This window comes from Thermobia domestica, chromosome 8, assembly GCF_964235325.1.
Source record: "Thermobia domestica chromosome 8, izTheDome1.hap1.1, whole genome shotgun sequence".
NCBI classification, from domain to species: domain Eukaryota; kingdom Metazoa; phylum Arthropoda; class Insecta; order Zygentoma; family Lepismatidae; genus Thermobia; species Thermobia domestica.
In genome coordinates, this window is record NC_137461.1 from 61,193,299 (window position 1) to 61,204,430 (window position 11,132).

The 11,132-nt window shown below is 33.5% G+C and overlaps 1 long non-coding RNA gene across 1 annotated transcript; it reads right to left on the reverse strand.

Moving 5' to 3' along the window:
- Positions 1 to 718: 718 nt before the first annotated feature.
- LOC145691756 (uncharacterized) lies at positions 719 to 6,261 on the reverse strand. Its single transcript, XR_014132533.1, has 3 exons — positions 6,059 to 6,261; positions 3,805 to 3,901; positions 719 to 959 (listed from the first exon to the last, which is right to left on the reverse strand). It is a non-coding gene; the product is annotated as an uncharacterized LOC145691756 (long non-coding RNA).
- Positions 6,262 to 11,132: the final 4,871 nt, after the last annotated feature.

The window sequence follows — 11,132 nt, forward strand, 5'->3', positions numbered from 1 at the left end:
GATGATTTTGGTTCGCCTATGTTACCGTCATTCTACATTTACCTTTATTTAAAAGTGAACTAAAATGATGCAGTGAATTTCTGTTGTAGAGTTGTGGGAGAGACCAAGATAAAAAACCGAAAGTGGAACAATAAAGGCAGAGAAACGATGAGAAACACACATCATACTCCTGTGAGATTTTCAGACGCAAACTCACTGCCCCTCAGCTCATCCTCGTGTATTTGCCACTACCCGTATTGGCCAGGGTATAAGCTGCACATTTTATCCAAATTCCAGTTGTGAAAGTTTGGATGCGTCTTATATTGCAACCGTAAAATTATAAAATTTCGTCATATCGTATGCTGTTAAAAAAAGGCCGATTTTCTATTTTGAAATAATAATAATGAACAATAGAACTCTTGAAACTAGCCGCATTATAAATACCGCAATATTATCCAACAATAGCACTGTCAAAACAGTCGGCATTATTGATAATATTCTGATTTTACTATTGCGTTTAATTTATTTTCTTCATTTGGTTTATACACAGATTTTTTTTTCTTTTTCCATTTCAAATTTTAAGATGTAGCTTATATTCGGGCCAATATGGTATATCTACCGATAGTGCATGATATTTACCTCTACGGTATTCGAACAATTTCCTATAACTCATCCACTGATAGCAGAATCTATTGACTATGCTAAGTAATACTGAAGAGGAAATAAAAAGAGAAATTGGTTAGCTTTGAATAAATCAATTTTATTTGGTAAAAATCTTCTATGTATAATCTCCATAATCTTTGGTAAAATCTTCAGAAGTTTACATTGTAATGTTAAATTTTAAAAAATCGTAATAGTTTTCTTTTAACATAGATCATGTACAAATCAATAAAATACAGTTATAAATAAAAAAAATATATAACATCCTGCTGCTTCAATCACCATTTTCTCGGTCCATCGAGGCGGCTTTCTTGAACTCCCTGCAAAATACAGATGCGAATTTAATGCATTAACTGAGTAGTGTACTTTTCTCGCTTCAAGATTTACATCCTAAAAGCATTAGTAAAGATATTTAATTTCCAAAATCAGGCTCTCTCGCAATAGACGACCTACTAGGTCGTATCTATCATAACAGATGACTTACCCTATATTTACCGTTGTTTATGAATAATGTGATTTATGTACAGACGCAATTTAAGCTAAGCTGGAAACAAAGCAAGTCCTAAATAAAGTAAGTAAATAGAGTGTGAGCAACGGAAGTAAATTCAAACTTTGTGGTTTACTACCGTACAGATTGTTGCCAAATTAGTCACTATTCACTATAATGGTTTAGACGGAATTTTTGGTGTTTGCAAAAGTCTGTAATCCCAAAATTCCTGATTTATTTTAATAAAAGAAAATAATTGAATTGCAATGTCAATGAATCGTCACGATATTTGCCTCGTGCAAGTTAACAAAAGATCCAAAAATGTTCTCTATATCAGCTATTTAAATTTTTAATCTGTAACTACAAAAAAGGAAAGAAAAAATTAAAGGAAATGTTCAATATTACGTCCCAAGGTTATGTCCTGTAGGTTAGAGACGGTGGTGATAATGAGTGAAATGGTGGAATGAAAGTGAGAGGAAACGGAGGAAACTCGAAAAAACCCAGGCACATAGTGTTTGTCCACCCCGAAGCCTACTTGGCGGGAGCTGAAATCTAACCAGGGATCCACATATCGGAGGTAAGCACATTGGAAAACTCCCAAAAGGGGGCGGGGTAGGGAGAGAAAAAACTTACGTGTAACTAAGGACAAATTCAATCACATTATCTGTTCTTTGAATCTCGACAGCTGAATTACTGTATTACTCATCTAACTTACAAGGAAAGGACTAAGTTATGATCGCCAAATGGATGTCTACGTATGTTTCTCAACAGATACTAAAATTAGAAGCTCAAAAAATCAAACCCCAAGTGCAAATGTGCTCTAATATGTTTTTATTGCGTAGATTTGTATTGATTTTGTATTGTATGCAATTAAGTCATTTCATGTCACAGCAACATGTTAAAAAATTGAACTGCCTGGAACTTTGTACTTAAAAATACTTGTTTCTACATAGATTCTACTAAGATTACTAAAACTATTTTATATATGGTTACGTTTTGTTTTTTCGGGTTTTCGGCCAATTTAACTTTTTTTCTTTCTCTCTGGAGAGAGCGGTACACGTGTAAACAAAAAATATTATATCCTGTCAAACAAGAGTTGTAAAATAAAAGTTTTGATACATCATTTTAAAGCTTTGAAACTAAGAAATCTGATTCTGTATTGAATATGAATCAGTTTGCAGTACCTAGTTTCTGATTGGTCAAAAACAGTAATAATACCCTTCGTGAATTTCCGCACAACAGATATGTTGTTTTCTTTGAAAATTAAGGAAATCTTTCAAATATAACCGTATAAAAACCGCTTTAGAAATATTAATAGAATATAGAAACAGTATTTATGTGTACAAAGTTTCAGGCAATTCAATTTTTCGGCATGTTGCTGTGACATGGAATGACTCTTTAACACAATACAAAATCAAAACAGATTTGCGCGTTAAAAATATATTAGGGTACCCTTGCATCTGAGGTTTCATTGTTGAGCTTCTAAATTTAATTTCTTTCGAAATACACATGCAGATATCCATTTGGCGATCATGACAAAGTCCTTTCCTTGCTAGACTACTACCTTACAGGAAAAAATAAATCAATACTTCAGAAGCAAAAATGTATTTCACTTAAGTATTGTAAGACGTTGTTCGAAAAAAAATAATCCTTATGTAGTGATAACAATGATTTTAGTTTCATATACAATTATTACCAGTAAAATCCATCACTCTTAAAGAGAAATTAATATGGATAGAATTAAAACTGATTTTAAATGCCGCTCATTATAGATTTGGAACTACTTTTTTATAAGACTATTTACAAAAGCAACCACTTTTAATAATAATGTTGTTACTGTTTATGCAATATATCATTACCTTCATTATACATTATCTTGACATAAATAATGATATACTGTCGAAACGGAACAACACTCCTATTGAAAGTAGTTATTTTGGTAAGATTTTATTTTCTTAAAAATGTATTATTGTCGAGAAGGAAGCTTAGCTCAAACGATCTTGATCTTATTAAACCTCTAATATCTTATTATCAAAGATAACAATCTACAGTTATAAGATGATTCTATCTAACACTTAATATACAATCATAATGTATTTGCAATAACATTGACTTTGAATTACTAAATTCTTGAACCTGCATGATCCTTCCTGGTGGAAACAAAAAAAAAACTTTTTCATTAATCATCATTCTATACTAGCTAACACGTAAAATTACAAAGTTACAATTCATGATACAATAAGACACCTATGTGACATGATTTTATCTCTTCACCAGTAGGGCTCTGTGTTACTTATGAGCATCTAATTAATCATAAGCAGACAATACACAAGACAGTTTATAGTGGTATTGTCTAATGCTCTACAGCTTAGACTTTAAAACCCTAAATCTGGGTTGGTGAAGTGACAAGGAAGCAATAATAGAATCTTGTAAAAGCTAAAATAATCTTTCGTCCTTTTAATTTTTTTCGAAAACAAAGGTTGGCCCCAATTCTCTCAGTGCTTAAATTCACAATACCATTTAATCAATCACACACAGGAAAATTTATAAAACTTCCAGAAAGAACATATTTTTATTTTATACAAGATTCCCAAACATTCTGCAGGTGTGGTACTAAAAGGAAATTGCTTTCTTTCTTTCTGACAAACTAAATTTCCCGAAAAAAGAAAGAAACCTACCTTCTCTGTGACCGATATTTTGCCTGCTGGAACCAGTGGCAAATTAACTCCTTAATCTTGCTTTCGGTTTCCTCACCTTAGATCTTTTTGACTGCAGCTGTAAAATAAATAAATGAATATTTTTTTTCAGTAAGATATAACAAAAATGAGGCAACATTTTTAAAGATTATTCATAAAACAACATATTCTACAGTGAATGTGTAAGTAAACAACTTTCCACTAGCTGCTAAATCTGAAAAATATTCCAAATGACGTATATTTCTCTGCAATAATAACTTTCTAATACGTTATTTAAAGCAGCAGAGATAAAAGAAGAAAATTGACTATTTCATTAAAAACTGAGTGGCATAACTAATAATAAATGAAGACACAGTTCAAGTGAGAAATACATAAAAAAATCATAAAATTTCTACCTTTACGTATCCAATATAGCTATGTTTCTATCGCAAAGTTCCAATCCATAACTTGTACCTTCTTCAGTGCTGAAAAGCAACGTTGTTTTACCTCTTAACATTCTGTGGTTTGGTGAACGAAATTTATAAATGAAATCTTTAAGTTTTACGTCCAACGTTTATGCCGGTTAAGCTAAAGGAGACGGTGGTGAGAAATGAATGAAGCGATGGAATGAAGAAAGTGGGAGAAAACAGAAGAGCCCCGATAAAACCCACGAGCACGGTGTTTGTCCATCACAAAGTCCACACGGCGCGAGCTGGGATCGAAGCAGGGACCCCAAGCATCGTAGGTGAACGCTCTATCGCTGAACCACCGCTCCCCCCTGAACGAAATTTAATCCATGTATGAAAAAATAAATAAATAAATGAAATGGATCTTCTGGTTTCACCAAACTACAAAATATAAGAGGTAAACCAACGTTGCTTCTCAGCACTGATGGTAAACAATGCATTAAAACTCCGATGGAAACATTGTTATATTGGATGCACAAAGGTATGAAAATGTTCCCTAATATGAATCTGATCATTTCCTTAAGTTATTGTGAATTAAATGTTTGTTAATCACAAAGATAGCATCATTCTAGATGTGTAACCTAGTGTTTTACACAGAAATATGTGAAAATCGATCATCTACTATAAACCGATGTAATATCTACTTGCAAAACTTAATACACTGCGTACATTACACTGCGATCCATTAAAGCAGTGATCTCTCGAGCCATATTGCTTGTCAGTGGATAAGAAAAAAAAAAAAAAAACCAACACGGATACAAGAAGCTAATATCGGTAGACGACAGCAAATATAAAATTGTATTTGATATAGTTTGGGAGAACCGGAACAGGCAAGAAACTGCAAAAGGTATATACGAGCTTCAAAGGTTATTGGCTACGATCTTAAGCATTTCTTCACATTTACGGTGCATATACTGCATAACTTTATGATATATTTACTCAGTAATACAAACACTCCAAAAGCATCCAAAGTCCTTTAATTTCAGCGCCTTTTAATATAAAGTTATTCCTAACAATTCAAGTATGTTCAGGTTCTCCTATATTTTGGATTCAACTTACTTGAGTTTATTGATGCATCTTAGAATTCTTTTAGGAAGAGCAATTTTATTTAAAAGTTAGGAAGGTCGGTTTAAGTTGTTTTCCTCTATATACTCATAAAAAACATAATCCGATAAAATTACAATTGCAGGAATCGCATTTCCAATGTAATTCTAGAGAAATTAAAAATACTACAACAGTACAATATTACAACTGTATGAAATGTATTAATCAGAGAAAGTCTATTTGGGATGGAAACTGCATGTCTACATTAAGTTTCGTGAATATAATAAACTCTATCTGGTATAGAAACTACACATTTTCATTGTTTTGTGAATATAATAAACTCTACTTAGGATGGAAACTACACGTCTCCATTATGTTTTGTGAATAAACTATTTTGGATTAAAACTTCACGTCTTTATTATGTTTTGCGAATATAATATAACAAACTACACTAGCACAATAAAAACAATAAATTTGAAGAAAGTAAATTCATAGCATTTGAACGGATGGACGCTAGGCCAAAGAACATGCTCAAGTGGTTATACGTTGTTAGTGCATATACTCCTAGCTCCATTCTTTGTGGTTTTCTGGACGTCAAGCCGCTACCCCTTAATTCAGATAGCTATCTAACTACCTCATGATGTTGGGCTAATACCGAAAAATACATTTCACCAGAAATGAGTCCAGAATCGCATACAACAGACAAACTACTCGATTACATGAAAGCTCAATGAGAAAATATTTACCATATATTGTCTTGCACAGAATTGTACAAGAGAAGGGCCTTTTAACAGTATTCCTGGAAGATACTCTCCCAGAAAAGGAAAATTGCACCGCAAAAGAGTCAGCAATCAGTCTTCTCAAAATGTTGATTACAAGAGATTTCACATCAAGCCCTCCAATTGTAGCCAACATCTTCACCTGTAAAATTAAAAAAGAACAAAGTTATAACACGCTCAACTGTTTTAAAATTTTATTCTATACTATATATTACTTTGCTCGTCGTCAGTGCTCGAAGTAGGGGGTATGGCATACACCACCTCAGCAAGAGTGATCAGCGTTCCCCTATTTCTTATTGATTTTTTCGCGTCCCGGGACTTTCACTTTCTAGGTGTATGGATGGGTGATATGCTTAAATGAAAGAAATGGCAGAACCCTGAGAAAATCCACGCGGGAATTTTCAGAAACGAAGGAACACATTGTCCGCTCGTAACCGTAACATAGAAAAACGGCTGAATAGTTAAAAATAAACTTTAGTAAAGACCACAAAGAGGATCACGTTTCATTTAAAATCAAACTTATGTATTTGAACGGGAGAAACTTCATTTTTAAAAAAATCGTAGACATGATGCTCATCGTTTGGTATATTTGGCGTTTTCTTTTACAAATTTAATAGTCATTTTTCACAATTTTTAGGTCATTTTTCCAAATTTTTAATGTCATATATCTATATATTTTAGGTCATCTACTTCCGTCCCTACTTATTACACTTAAAAGAAGAAAAACACATCTGCACAACTTTTTGTCAAATAAGAAGGTTCGCTCCGAGTTGGAATCACTGTGTCTGAAGAAGCCCGAAGTTGAACTGTACGTCACGTGTTAACACATAGGAGAATTTTCAGTTCAAAACAACCACAAAGAATCAGCTCACCCTTTTTGAACAAGGTATACATCTTTTATTATGCTGGTGATAATCATTAACAAAAGTGGACATTGAAAAGTAATTAACAAGGAACACAGACAGCATGATAAGTCATCAATTGCCGTTGAGTTCATTTTTCTAGTAGCTGCCATAACCTAGATTTTTGAGTACTGAAGTAAGTTACATTTCGTTATCTCTTTTCACTTACGAAAAACTGTCAAAAGAAAAATTGTTAGTTTTTGAAAAATATTTAGTAGTCTGCGCCCTTAATATCTGCTACAGGACTTATACCAATAATAATAAAACAAAATCAAACAGGACAGTAGGAAAACTTCTCAATGACCAGGACACAGTGGAGAAGAAATGGTTTTGGGTACTAAGCCCGGCCACAATAACATCAGAGGAAATCTGAGATAGAAAAAAAAATTACAATAATAGAGAAAAGAAGTGGATATTTAAAATTCATAAAAGGATACGCCGAAATTCCATTTTGTATTTAGTTGTGAAAAAAATATCCTCGTTTGGTCCTGCTTGTTATTGAGAAGCTTTGCCATGCATGAAGAAAATCTCTTGAATGCAAGGAGAGCGAAAACAAGAACCAGTTTTGCACCTGTTAGTACTAGCACAAAATACAGTAGTACAAACACAATATACAATGCCTTTTCGTGGTCAGTAGGTCTCGTGTTCTTTCAATGGTATGCGGTATAATGTTTATACCTGGAGGGAACTTGCTTTGTGGTAACGTCACAGCACCTTTGGTCAGAGCACAGAACTTCGATTTTTATTAAAAGAATGCAAGATATTTGTGTACATTGAAATGGGGTTCAATGAGAAAGATGATTATTTAACTTGATAATATGTCAGTAATTTATTTTGCAGCCAAGGTACAGACTTTAGAATAAAATTACTGAGCAGTTTGTATTTTTCGTGGTCTTGGCACTGTAGATGTCCATCCATAATATTTCATTAGCCAAGTTTCATTTGACCGATTGACCTAGGAATTCCTTTGTAAAATATACATAGTGCCTATTATTTTTGACGTCATGGAATTTCCTATTTGCATAAGTATTTTTCTAATTTTAAGTTAGCGGCAATTATACTAAAAGAGCCGACAAGAATCAAGAAAAAGTTGAAGAGTGGGCACTGATGCAGTGAACGTTTTTGCTTCGCAATCAGTAAGCCCTTGATTCATATCCTATGATGGCCAGCCGCCGTGACTAAATTTTCCCAGGTTTTTTTCCTTCGTTCCTACCAGACAAATGTGAAGATAAAACCTTTAAATATTGGAAAATGACATTACAATTGACTTCGTAAATAATAAATTGTAGTAAAATTTTGGTATTTCGGCTGTTATATTTGTACAGTACAACGAAGTGTTCTTCCCGGCATGGCGTTCACTTGGCAATATGTTAGGAAGGGGGCCGCGGTGGCTCAGTGGTAGAGCGTTTACCTCTGGTGTTTGGAGTCTCGGGTTCGATCCCAGCCCCCTCCAAATGGACTTTGTGGTGGGCAAACACTGTGTGCATGGGTTTCCCCGGAGTTCTCCCGTTTCATCCCACTTTCTTCATTCCACCATATCATTCATTACTCATCACCACCGTCTACTTCAGCCTAACCGACATAATCGTGGGACGTAAAACTCAAAGATTTCATTTCATTTTTACGTTAGGAAGGAAAGGGCAATAAGAAGCTTACGGGTGCGGATTGTATCTTCAGGAGCATTAGAAGTCAAAATTTACAGAGGTAGAAAAATGTTGAAGGACAATATATATGTTGAAGGAAAAGCGTCGCACCGACAAAGCTACCGTTTTTTTTCGTAAAGACATCCAATAACCTACAGCTGCCTGAACATTTGGAACAGATCTTGAGCAAAGCGGGAGAATACATCAATGATTCGCTGGCTAATTACCACAATCTCCCCCCCCCAAAAAAAAAAACTATCAATCGTTTTCAAATGCTACGAACTAATGAATCAATTCAATAGATGGTATGTGATATCCATCCCATAGATTACCCTGACCAAGGTCATATCAAAATCGGGAGATACGAAGTCAGAAACCTCTCCGCTGAAGTTTTTAAGTTTGTACTGCATAAAGTCACTCTCAAGTTCCTCTAATAACAGTTTTATTATACAATCTTTTACGTAGATATGTTCTCAAAATCTACCTTAACACAAACTTTGACGTCCAGCGTGTCATGACAAAGAAAATTGAGAAAACGAGTCCTAAGAATATTTTGAGCAGTGGTACATTCGTCTAGCCAAATGCATCGCTTCATAAAGAAATAGGCACTGCTTTGAAGCTGACATCGGCCACTATCATATGCACAAGTTGAAATGCAAGGACTCAGGGGGAAAAAATGACTTTTTGAAAGAGAAAATCACAACTTTTTGCCTGAAATAGTTTTAGTTTCTTTTTTAAAATTACAACTTTAATGAAGAAACAGTAGTATGCATTCCACTTTTATTCCTATTATAACACGAAAAAAGACATTTAATCTCTTCTTTCTGAAGAAAAAAATACGAAAAAATATAGAGGATAATCGATCAGTTGATTGGAAACAAAAGGAGCAAATCAGTGAACACAATGTGTTATCTAATTCAAACGAAAACGCTTCATCAACTATCATCCTAAAAATGATCCTTTATGGTTTGAACTGAACTTCTCGGTATTAGGTTTTAATCTCACAATAAAATGTTTCGCGAACGGAGAAGAAGATGTAAGCGAAATGCTACGTATAACAAAATAAATGTGGGTTTGTTTCTCTTTCTTGTTTTATGATACTTTTTCTTGTCTTCCAGTATGAATTCAGACAACATACACAACACATATGACAAGATGTATACTTCAGGAACTTGATACGATAATTAGGCAACCAATATGACTCATATGTTATGTTAGGTTGCATAACTTAATCTCGCTTCTGATCAATGAAAAATGCTGGTTCGGAAATCAGTAAAGAAAACTAATCCCGAATTTTATATAAAGACCAATAGAATTGTAAAATTGATTGACAATTAACATGTATTAACAATGTAATTTATTAGATTGGTGTATTGTTAGGTAAAAAAATCTATTTCATCACACACTTCTACACCTAGCACTCCATTTTCGACAACGACAAACACATTCAATGTTACCAGAACACAGAACAGGAACTGGAGACCACAGTTTAGCACTATTTTTTTTTTTAAAGAAAGAAGTTCGTCTAAGTTCAACATCTTACGCAAATCTTTTCGGAATTAGTGATAAAAGAATTGAAATAAGAATATAATGCCAGCGAAGAAATATAAAGGGAAATAGAACGGATTTACTAAATAAACTTAGAAAAACAAATCGCTGTCCATCACCATGTTTATACTACTTATTTTAAGTAAAAAATTTCATCCAGCTCTTGTACTGATGGGAAGGATTTTAAAATGCTGACTGCATTTCCTCTCTGTATTGCTAGGCTTATTCGTTGTATTAAATAGTGTTTGCTTCTTGGGTCGCCTGACTTCTTAATTAAATTGATCCTAACTCATTCAAAAATGGAACATGGCATTCATAAGTAGTAAATATTATTATTATGGAACTTTTTAATTTGTATAATCCACAACAGGAAAACGAAGGCGATACTTAAAGAAGAAAATCATGAAAAGTAAAAAAAAAAAAAAAAACTCTTGGATAAATTTTTAATTACGCTTTTTCTACTAATTTGAAGATGCTTAATCAAATAAAACTATATTTAAACTTACCTGTCCATGAAGTCACGAGAAAACTGATCTCAAATTTGGGATATACATTTATTGATCATAAAAGTAGAAAGTCATTGAACATGTGGTACTATAAATCATATATATATATATATATATATATATATATATATATATATATATATATATATATATATATATATATATATATATATATATATATATATGCTTAATATACATATCAGTACTTTATCACATTTCTAATAAAACAATCCAGTTGGGCTAACAGCCCTTTTGTAGGCTTGAGTTAGTCCAAAGCAATCTATCAGCGACCGGTGCGTCCTGCCTAGGGACAAAACCGTTGTCAACGCGCTGCGCTGCGCTGCACTGTCACTAACAGGCGTATCAGAAGCTTCTTAGACCTTTTTATTCACGTGATTCCCCAGTTTGCCTCACGACGTTGGATGGACGCCGAAAAGTAGGA